Source organism: Anneissia japonica, unplaced genomic scaffold (genome assembly GCF_011630105.1).
Source record: "Anneissia japonica isolate Jap-2015-1 unplaced genomic scaffold, ASM1163010v1 scaffold3220_len204154_cov177, whole genome shotgun sequence".
Taxonomy (NCBI): domain Eukaryota; kingdom Metazoa; phylum Echinodermata; class Crinoidea; order Comatulida; family Comatulidae; genus Anneissia; species Anneissia japonica.
The window spans coordinates 8,638-20,289 of record NW_022724029.1 but is presented as its reverse complement, the minus strand read 5'-3'; the positions used below and the strand labels follow the sequence as shown (position 1 = coordinate 20,289).

The 11,652-nt window shown below is 37.1% G+C and overlaps 1 protein-coding gene across 2 annotated transcripts in view; it reads right to left on the bottom strand.

The window, feature by feature from the left end:
* Positions 1-10,234, bottom strand: part of LOC117112473 — a 75,498-nt gene extending 65,264 nt beyond the window's left edge. For both annotated transcript variants that reach the window (XM_033255559.1, XM_033255560.1), the window contains exon 1: positions 10,139-10,234. The gene's annotated coding sequence lies outside the window, so the exon portion shown is untranslated. The remainder of the gene's footprint in view (positions 1-10,138) is intronic.
* Positions 10,235-11,652: the final 1,418 nt, after the last annotated feature.

The window sequence follows — 11,652 nt, the reverse complement described above, 5'->3', positions numbered from 1 at the left end:
AGTAATGTGCGCCCTCTAATCGCTTCGAAGCAGTCTGAAGTTATTGTTGAAGGCTGACCGTCAGAATTTGCCATTGAATAATACCATACTGATACAGAGGCATAGACGCCCGAAACCGGTAATAATTAATGTTTGCTTGTAGAATTATAGTTTATAGGAGTAGAAGTTAAAGGAGTTTATTTTCTTTTTTTATACTGATAATCATATCTTAATCAGGCTTAATGTTGTAGGCGCCGTTGAGCTCACGCGGTAGCCTAGTGAGCATAACTTGAAGCATATAGCCTAGAACTTAAGACAGTTCTGAAACTTAACATAATCTTTCGTCATGATTTTTGCATTTTCATTGTTATTTCATGGATATAACACTGCACAGAGGCTTCAACCAATTAGAAGTAGTAAAGTTGAAAACAAGGTACACAAGAGAATCTATAAATTTCCACTGTTGACAAAGCAAAGAAGTGGCCTCACTTTAAGCACATTGAAAATAAACTAAGTCCTATGATGGATATGGCAGTGGGCTTCTTAATAGGTGCAACATGCCCCAAGGTATTAACACCTCGAGATGTTATTCCTGGAAGGACTGACTGCTACCCTTATGCAGTAAAAACAGTCTTGGGCTAATACGTTTGGCAACACGATCAGAGGGAGACAAGATATCAAAAAGATCTTGTAGAACAAACACAAACGATTTGATTGCAATGTTGGAAAGCGATTTTTTGGAAGTTAATGCTCAAGAATCGGCACTATTCATCGAAGACAAGAAATTAATAAAAACAATAAATGATGGATTAGAAGTTGTAAATTGCCATATTCAATTACCACTACCTTTTAAGATGCAAGAACCCAAACTACCAATCAACAGATGGGTAGCTGAAAAAAGACTGCAACAATTGAAGTGCAAATTTCAAAGGGACCCTGCGCTAGCAGAGAGAGGTATACTGCCTTTATGGAAAAACTTATTAGTGAACAGCAAGCAGAAATTGTGCCAGAAAATAAAGTGTCGTTAACACGGTATCTGCCCCATCTCAATGTGAGGCGTCCTCGCAAGCCAGGTAAAAGTAAGAGTTGTATTAGATTGTGCAGCAAGATGTGATGGAGTCTCCTTGAACTATGTTTTTCTAAAGGGCCCAACTTAACCAATAACCTAGTTTGAGTGTTGATGAGATTTCGTGAAGTGTCTGTAGCGGTAGGGGGAGACATAAAGGGAATGTATTACCAAGTGCGTGTCAAACCAAATCATCGTGACTTCCTCCGATTCCTCTGGTGGTAAAATGGTGATTTAAGCAAAAAACCTAAAGTGTACCAAATGACGGTGCATGTATTTGGCGCAGGTTCGTCACCGGCATGTGCAAATTATGCATTGAAAGAAAGTTCAAAATTATTTGAGGAAGGAGACGACAAGGTTACTATGTTTGTTAATGACGGATTTTAGTTCGATGATGGGTTAACATATCTGGCAACCCCAGACGATGCCACAGAACTAATTGAACAAACTGTAATGACACTGAAGAAAGGAGGATTTAAGATACATACATTCCTGTCCTCAGTCCGAAAGTGAGTGCAGCATTACCTCCTGAGTCAGTTTCGATAAATTGTAACGCCTTGATGTTAGATCTCAGCAGCCTTCCCACTGAAAGAACCCTTGGTGTTCTGTGGAATGCTAATAGTGATCAATTTGAATTTGAAGCATGTGTGCACGAACGCCCAGCAACTCGGCGAGGCATGCTTTCTACAATAAGCTCTGTCTTTGACCCACTAGGGTTTCTCGGACCCTTTGTTGTCATAGACAAACGCATTCTGCAAAGAACATGCACAAACGGTGCAGATTGTGATGATTAAGTTGATGAGCTTACATTGAGGGAATGGAACGAATGGAGAAAGGAACTTGTGTTTTTAGGAAACGTAAAAATAGACAGGTGCTACAAGCCAGCAGCAAAGCAGCCGATAACTATTGCGTCTGTGGAAATCCATTACTTTAGTGATGTAGACCGTGGGTTGAGGATCGAAAACGTTCAATTCTGTAACCCACCAATCCGGGCTACCTGGCTTTTGCACAAAAATGTCAATACTATTAAATTGTAACATAATTTGATTGTCGGCAATCGTGAATTTGGGGAAACTGTAACCAAAAATTAGAATTTATATCAAAAGTTGCTACGTAACTATAGCCAATCAGAAGACGACTAACAATGATGTTTGGCTTAGCTGCAAGGCCCTCAGCCAATCACAAACTACCTTCTATGCCGTTTACAGAAGTTCTTCAAATTATAAATCTGAGCCGGTTTCAGGCATATTTTTGTGATACATGTTGTAAGAACCTAGAGTATGGTTGTGTCATTAAGCGTAAACAGCTTAAAGAAATTTAAGGATGTGCAACTCTGTGGAAAACAACAAATACGAGTCCTCAGTAAGGCCTATTAAGTTTCCGTCGAAGCTGATGCCTACATTATATTATATAACGAAGGGGATCTCAGGGATGGTGGTGCAAGTAGTAGTAGCCAAAATTGCACCGAATCTGTTTAAAGGTACGTGTGTGGTTACATATAACGTTAAAAATGGTATGGTATGTTTTACTTAATTGAGAAGCACTAAGCGTCTGTCTATCACACCACACACACAGACAAGAAGCCCTGTCTTTTCCTCAAACTGGGGTACTATCGACAGCAAAATAACCACAGAGTATTGTGAATCAAATACGATGATGTTATATTGTAATAAGCATATTGAGACAATAATGTTAGCAATGAATCGACCCAGCATAAACAACTGACCATGAAGACAAATCAAGAATAGCCATCCACAATTATATAGCAACTATTTACTACTGTCTACCAAGAACAATTACTACACAAATTGAATCAATTCAGTTTTTTGGGGGGTGGGGGATGTGCCCTTCAGTGACTGTGCTTAGACTAAGTAATTCAGGCTTAATTTGATTTTAATGTCTTCATGAAAAGAATGTAACAAAATTATTAAATTAATAGTACAGTATTCTTTATCTACATAGGAATCCTTAGACACAACATAACAAAACATATATTAATTAATAGGTATAAAAACTGACTTAAGCAAAAAATATTTATCAACACTTTGATGTCCAATTAAACATCACCACCTGCATTTAATATTGTATTATACTGATACTATTTATTTTTCTTTTCTTTTTTTTTTTTTTTTTTTTTGGAAAACAACTTTTGATTAAAAAAAACAATTTAAATACATATTTGATCATTAAAACCATCACAGTGAGCATTGATAAGCTCTTTGAATTAGTTTGTTTAATTAATAATTTTCACACACCACAGAATCAAGTGAATGGAAGCTGATGAACCACAGCAGCCAAAGCAAATGCTCATTCTGCATCACCTGAAATCAAGAAATAAAGAAGTGCTTCCTGATCGAAGTCATGTTCTCCCATGTATTTTTTTTTTGTAAAAAGACAATAATTATATTAAGTACTTTTAATAGAGCAAAAACCATTGAGAAATTAGTAAGATGTGAAACATTGAGTGGTGGAATTACTTGAGGCTACTATTGCAAATCAGGATGAAGCCTTGTCACTACATGAGGGATAAGGATCGGGTGGCAATTCAGGACATATTATAGGCCATGGATAGAAACATGAATCAATTGAAAGTACTGTAGTCCTATCAGATTGGAACTGTATACTGTTTGTATGAATGTTGTTATCTATTTGATATAACATCATACCATACATTGTGTTGAGAAATATTACCAGATATTATTAAGGTTTTTCTTTGTATGAACATTTATCAACAACACATTTATTTTCTTTATAAAAATTTGCATTGACTTTTTGAATTGCATTGTATTGTATTTTACAATGCAATATGAAAAGAAGAAATAACAGAACAGTACTTGCTGATAAATGATAATGAATACAGCAAAACTTTCATTATTTCTAGTTTTTTTTTTAAATTGTTTATGCTGGTTGGCTACATTGATAATATTATATAATTGTAATATTTAACACATGTTTGTAAGTAGATTGGATTGAACTCTATATTCAGCTATGTTTAAAGCAGTTCCGTGTAGGTATATGATGTGCTACAGTGTTTCAATAATATTCATATAAAAGTTCAGATTTTTGTCATAAACTTCTTTCAACCTTATGTTTACTGTTGTGTAGTTATATGTATATACCCAGTGAGTGATCAGAGAGATAATGAAAGTGCTGATGGGATGCAACTGGCTGAACTGAGGTATATTAACAATTTATTTGTTTCACCTTATTGGAATGATCAATTGCTTTACTTTTATTCATTAATTCAGTCCATGTTATCAAGGTCTTCAAGCAGTTAAACAAAAATCAACAGGCATGGCAAGACATACTGATTAATGTTATTTATTTACATTGCATGCAAATAAAAACATTTGAAATTTTACATCAGCCTCAATATGTTCTTATTTTTTGAAGTAATTCAGCCTCAGTTTTCTTTTAAAATGTACATTTTTTTAATTATAGAAAAAAAAAAGCGATTCCAAATAGAATCAAAATATATCATATATTTACAGGAATTTCCTGTCTCATTCAAAGTCGATGAACATTACTTCTTGCCCTTCCTACTATACTATGCATATGTAGGCCTAGATAAGTAATACAATACACATTCAGTACAGCATGGTCGACTTTGGTTTAAAAAACTACGGTGTGACAGTCGACAGAAGACGAGAAATGCAATTTACTACCTCTAAAATCTTACAACTATTACCAATGTATATTATTTAAAGGCTGGTATACTTATATCATATTGAAATATTCACTAAAACTGGAGAACTTTCGTCCAAATTTCTACACATTGTCACTTTCCTCGCGACAATGTTTACATTAGTTACCGAGTTTACAAGAACGTTTGTGATTGGCTAATAGCGTCTCATCAATGCTTAACAGGTATGGTAAGTGTGCTGTGATTGGGTACTGCTTTCGTGAACGACATTATTTTTTCGAAGATAAATTCCGATTTTTGGTTACAGTTTCCCCAAATTTACGATTGCCGACAATTATATTATGTTTCAATAAAATAGTACTGACATTTTTGTGCGAATGCCAAGTAGCGCGGATCGGTGGGTCACAGAATTCGTAAACTAAGCCGATTTTGGAGCCTCAACCCACGGTCTAATGCCAGCGAACAAGGTCATAGACAGTGTTTATATTTGAGGCTAGTTTATAATCATGCAAACGTTAAAGATTCATTATTGATCAGCAAGTGCAGAATTCCACCGTTAAAAGCAACAACTATGCCTGGATTAGAGCTGGTAGCTGCGACGCTTTCATCAAAGATGGCCGTGTTAATACGAAGAGAGTTAAAGGGTTTGTATGAGAATGATATCACCGAACATTTTTGGAGTGACAGCCAGGTTGTCTTTGGGTACATAAGAACTGAGAGCAGACGGTTTCACACCTTTGTCGCCAACCGAGTACAAACTATCAGAAACAACAGCGACCCAAAACAATGGCATTACATACCAATAGACAAAAACCCAGCAGACATTCCATCTAGATGAAAATCAGCTGAAGAGTTGAACGACTGCACGCTCTGGTGGCACGGACCAGCGTATTTAAATCAGCTAACATACTCCATTGAATCAAGTTCAGTAGTACCTGAAAGTGAAGATGATGTCGAAGTGAAAGTGTGTGCAACGCATGCAACGCATACACAAGTGATATTGATTCCAAATATGCTGAAACAACACTCCAAATGGAGTCACGCCAAACAGGTGCTTGCCCGATGTATTTTTTTTGTCACGTACAAATGTCGTGGCTGGAAACGAAGTGGAGAGCTGAATATGAGTGATGTAGAATGAGCCGAAAAACTCATGATCAGAGTAGTTCAACATAACAATTATCAACAACTAAAGAAGTTAAAGAAGATTGACCCATTTGCAGATAACTATGGCGTTGTAAGAGTAGGAGAACGCCTAAGAAACGCTACTCTAACCGAGGATATTAAACACCCTATCATATTGCCTACAAAGAGTGAAATTAATAGACTAATAGTTAGACACTACCACAATCAGAATCACCATCAATACAGTGCCATCTTTAAATACCATCAGGTCAGCTGGATATTGGGTTGTTGGCAGTGCATCAGCAGTTTCCAGATACATCTACGATTGTGTGATGTGTAGAAGATTGCGACGAAAGGCAGAGGTCCAAAGAATAACCGACCTTCTGCCAGATAGACTATCACCTCAATTTACCAACTGTGGAGTCGACTTATTAGGGACTTTGTTTGTGAAGAATGGCAGAAAGGAAGAATGAAGATATGGAGTCCTCTTTACTTACTTAGTGTCCCGTAGTGTGCACATCGAAGTAGCGCATTCACTAACTCTGACTCATTTATAAATGCATTTAGAAGGTTAGTTTCAAGAAGGTGCAGTGAGATTGATGAGGTCAGATAGAGGGTCAAACTTCATCGGTGCAAGTAGAGAATTAAAAGAAGCAATGAAAGAAATGAATTCTGACGAAATAGTCAAAACTACTAGACTTTAATTGTGACTGGATGTGGAATGTCCCAGCTGGAATCCATCACGGAGGTGTTTAGGAGAGGATGATCAGGACAATGAGAAGCATCCATGGTGGCTTGATGATAACTCACAAGGCTCAGTTAAATGATGAGATGTTGGTCACGTTTATGACCGAAGATGAAGGAATTGTGAACAGTAGACCTCTTTGTAACATCGATGATGCATTGACAGCGGCCCTATATTGACCATGAAGCCATGTGTACCTCCTCCACCAGGTAACTTCAATCAAGATGGAGAGTACAGTAGAAACCAATGGAACCTGGCACGGGTAACTGAAATTATACCTCGGACGAGGTAGTGAGAAATGTTAAACTATTTCGTGGCAAAGAAAGGTCAGAATTGCTGAGACCAATTAACAAGGTAGTGCTGTTAGTACCTGCAGATCAATAAAAGCAGTATGATGGTAATGTGAGTATTCCCCATCTGGAAGCCATAGGAACTTGGGTTAATGTTGTAGGCGCCATTAAGCTCACGCGGTAGCCTGTGAGCATAATCTGAAGCATAGCCTAGAACTCGAGACAATTCTGAACTTTAACATCATCTTTCGTCATGATTTTTGCATTTTCATTTTAATTTCATGGATGTAACCCTGCACAGTATTAATCTAAATTTAATGATTTACCAGTAAGCATTGTTGGTTATGATAGCTGAAATATTATTAGTTTAATTAAAATAAGAAATTTACATTGATGAACGTTTAATCTTGGGATTCCTCGCATGGTACCTGTTGCCTAGTGAGGTCATTGTGAAGGTCATTCGTCACGCATGAATGGGCTAGTGAAAAAGAATAGCATTTTAGTATTCTTAAAGTTACTTGATTTTATTGTTGCTAATTGCAGTATTTACGGCTTATTGAAGATATGAACAAGAGTTTTGAAGAGATAGAAATAAAGGAAGCCAGTAAATTCAAGTGGTGTTTATTGAAATTTATTGAATTAAGACCCTCTGTACAATATAAAAACTTGTCTCTTCGTTGACACCGTAGGCCCGTTGCCATCCGGCCCGTTGCCATCCATAGTTGTGTAGTAGGCCTATGCATTGTATTCGCAGAAATTTTATTCTCGACATTTTTGCCAAACTATGTGTGCTGAATAATAAATGGATTGATTTGCAGATTGTAAACAACGACAATTCATTAAAGGCACACGTGTGATTAGCATTCTGTCTTTATTTGTATGTATTCAGACGTACATATGTATGTATATATATATATATATATATATATATATATAATGTATGTACTGTTTTTAGTTAGTGTGTATGTTTTTTTTTTACATTTTTTGTGAAGGCAGATCATGAATTAAAATTCTTGTAGTGTTATAAATTGAACATTTTTTTTTTTTGTATTTGATTTAATTGACTTGCCTTTGAGTGTGGAAATAATAATGAACATAAATATAGTGACAATGATAAAAAAAAATAGCGATGATAAGCTATTATTATTATTATTATTATTATTATTATTAACATGTTGAATATGTTAATATGTTAATGCTGCTACCGCTATAAGAAATAGGCCTATGCCCATACATATATACGGTACCTCACAATTTGTTGTTTTTAAGATATTAAGCCAAATGTATAATCATATTGGTATACCAATAGAAAAAACATGGGTGGGGGAAATGTCCAACTGACCAATTGAAGGCCACGCAAATTAGGCTTGAAGACCCTATAATCTTAACAATAGCCCTAGTCACGGTATAAACAATTAGGAGGATTAGTTTTCTCAGATCGTTAATGTTACTGAGAGCAATATCCTTTGTAGTTTACAGCTAACGAGAAGGGCTTTATCCAAAGTTTATTCTTGATGGTTATTTCTCATGAGCAAATATATATGCTTGTAATAAATTGTCCGCTTAAAGAGAGAAATACAAAATAAATTCCATAAAGTTAATTATACACACATAATATAGACTTGTGGTTATACTATATAAATAACTATTATCATAAATGTGTAGTTTTTCAATTGTAAAAGCACAAGCTATTTCTTTTTATTTTAGAATAAGAATATACTTAAATATAAAATAAAAAATAAACTAGACACTGCAGTACTTCTCTCTTTATACGGATTTATAACAATGTTTATTTCTGCAATTGTCTCCAGTTGTTGTAAGAAGCAGTTGTAAGAAGGCGCATGGACGATTGTTTGAAATAAAATACAGTAAACTACTAATTAAATATTAAACTGGAAAGTAAATTTAATCAAGAAAATTTCTGCTACAGTAGGCCTACTAGTACAAATCTGTGTAAAAACACCAACCAAAATAATATAAATATTCGACATTCCCAAATGTGGCCAAAGGCCGGGTGGCAACGGGCCTGGGTGGCAATGGGCCTAGGGTGGCAACGGGCCGGGTGGCAATAGGCTGGGTGGCAAAAGGCCTGGGTGGCAAAAGGCCGGGTGGCAAAAGGCCTGGGTGGCAACGGGCCTAGGGTGGCAAAAGGCCGGGTGGCTAAATTGCCGTTGGCTAAAGGCCGGTGGCTAAAGGCCGGGTGGCAAAAGGCCTGGGTGGCAACGGGTCTAGTGTTGCAAAAGTCCGGGTGGCTAAAGGCCGGGTGCCAACGGGCCTAGGGTGGCAAAAGGCCGGGTGGCAACAGGCCGGGTGGCAAAAGGCCGGGTGGCAACGGGCCGGAACCCGTTCAGACTGCTATGTTTTGTGTAATCGATTTTACAGGATGCAATGTAAGTATATAATCGTTTAAACTTAAGGGGTTGCTTTTTGTATAAGCTTTGTTGCAATCTATAAACTTGAAGATTTTTGTCGAAATGTGCTTGTGTACCTAGTTAAAGTAACACAATAATATTTTTATGAAGCGATAATTAAGATTTTCTTCTCTTACGAAGTCAGCGCCATTGCGGTACGCTGGGAATAAGCAGAGATATATTTTGTAACGATAAAAAGACGGTGATAACGAGTGAAAGATAATTGGGGTAGGAGAGAGTAGCAATAGGGGATCTATATCACAAAAGAGGAATGATTTATGGTGTTAACCATTTTGAGGGTCCAGGGTAGTCTCACCGATAGGTGGCAGAGGGAAAGTTCCCGGGGACTAAGCTTAAAAGGGGGCCCATAAAATTCGCAGGTAGCATTTTTTCATTTTTTTTTTCAAAAATAATAATTACTATCATGAGCCATCAATAATGGCATGGGTACCCTAATAATTGGCCCATCTAGATTGACAATTCCCCCAAGAAAAATGGTTGCCCCTTTGGTGCAATCTTTCTCGCGCCTGGCGCTCATACCCGGGGGCCCACACCAACCATTGCCTCTGTTACAGTTTCACCTCTTGGCGACCGAGTTACAGGGGCAATGCTCCGTTCGAAGTTTTAGCCATAATTATATAAATTGGTTAACATAATAGTCTTTGTTTGGTTCCGGTGATGGTCCTGTGGACACCCGAGTTCGAACCCCAGTTGGAGCGATTTATTACTTCAATATTCCTCATCTGCCTTATTACGGTTTACAATGTATATATTCAAGCATTACGGCAAGATGGTTTACAGTTTATCTCTTTATATTTCATATCATGCTGACATGACAATTATACAGATATAAGCTTCATAAATGATATAAATTTTTCTTACCAATACCCAGAGATCCTGTGTAAGAAAACAATCGATAGCTAGTGTAAATCCGAGTGAAGCACATCACACCGCGAGTACGTAGACCTAAGACTTTACTCCACGGTATAATATGATCTTATAACGGATCAAACATGGAATTGTGGTTCTTTACCAACCAATCATAATCAATACGATTATGATCTTGTACGTGATTGGACACTGTGTTCTTCCAATGGGTTTTCGCTTGGTCAATGACATTTTACACAGTTGAATGATATAAAACAGCTTATTCAATAAACAGGGTACCGCCCAAACAATATAGAAAGGTATTATTTTTTTTCTTTAAAATTGGTGTTGTTTCTCATACGTTTCACGACCCCGCTCAAAATACTTTTTAAAAAAAGTTAAAAAAAACCCGCTCAAAATACTAAAAAAAAAAAAATAAGGATAGTTCTTGTAATCATTACGTCAAGAATTTTTATCGGTACTAGCATATACCCGTGTTCCGCACGGTGTTGAATGAGTGGGAAAAGGTAGCGATGATGTTCATTGCTGAATTGGGAAGTTCAGGAGGCAATCGTTGTGGATGTTATGGTCACCGTGTCATTATTTTTCTAAAGGACGTCTTTAATGTATTTAATGTTTCGAGTGTCTTTGCTGAATACTGTGCTTGTAAGGAATTATTGTGCAGTGTGATCAAGGGTGGATTTCAGAATACAGTAATTCAATAAGTGAAAAGCACATATATTGCATCGAAATTATAAAAAGAAATTAGTAGCAAAACGGGGCGGGAGTCCTTCCCTGTGACATCCCTCTCCCCTACTGGATCTTTCCCAGTTGTGTTGGGTTACCCTCTTGTAAGTGAATGTACAGCAATATACAGTTACTAGGCCTAGCCTAGCTGGGCATGAGAGAAGTGTTTCTCTTGAATCAAGGTGGATGCATGTAAGGCTATGTATCCGAACTACTGACATTCAAAAGAACCCGTATATAAACATTGTCCCGACGTGTTTATGTAAATTCAAGGTATATTGATTTGTGGAGCTGGCTTGACATCATATATAGGCTGGGCTAGGCCGCGCCTAGGCAAGACCATATGCCGGTGTCTCGGCCTGTGTAGGGCTAGCGGGTATGGTTAGACCGAGGTTATATCATGGCTTGTGCCCAGGTGTTTCTATATTTTTACCTGATCGACTTCTAAAACATGCCATTTATTGCTGATGTTTTGAGCCATAAAACTACAATAATATCCAGTAGGCCTATTTAATGCAATAGGTACTCTGAAGAGGTACGGGAATATGCTTGTCACTCATTTGTTGACGTGTGAGAAGCAGTGCGCGGTGACGTAATGAAGCTGCAAAACATAGAGTGCTTCGATCATTTTTAGACCTAAGCATCGCAGTACAAAATAGATGTGATTAATTGTATTTACATAGATGTAGGCAACTTGCGAAACATGGCAAAACAGGTACTGATTTTCGGTGGTTTTTGGCTGTTTTTTTTTTTTTTTTTTTTTTTTCGTTGTTATCCAATAT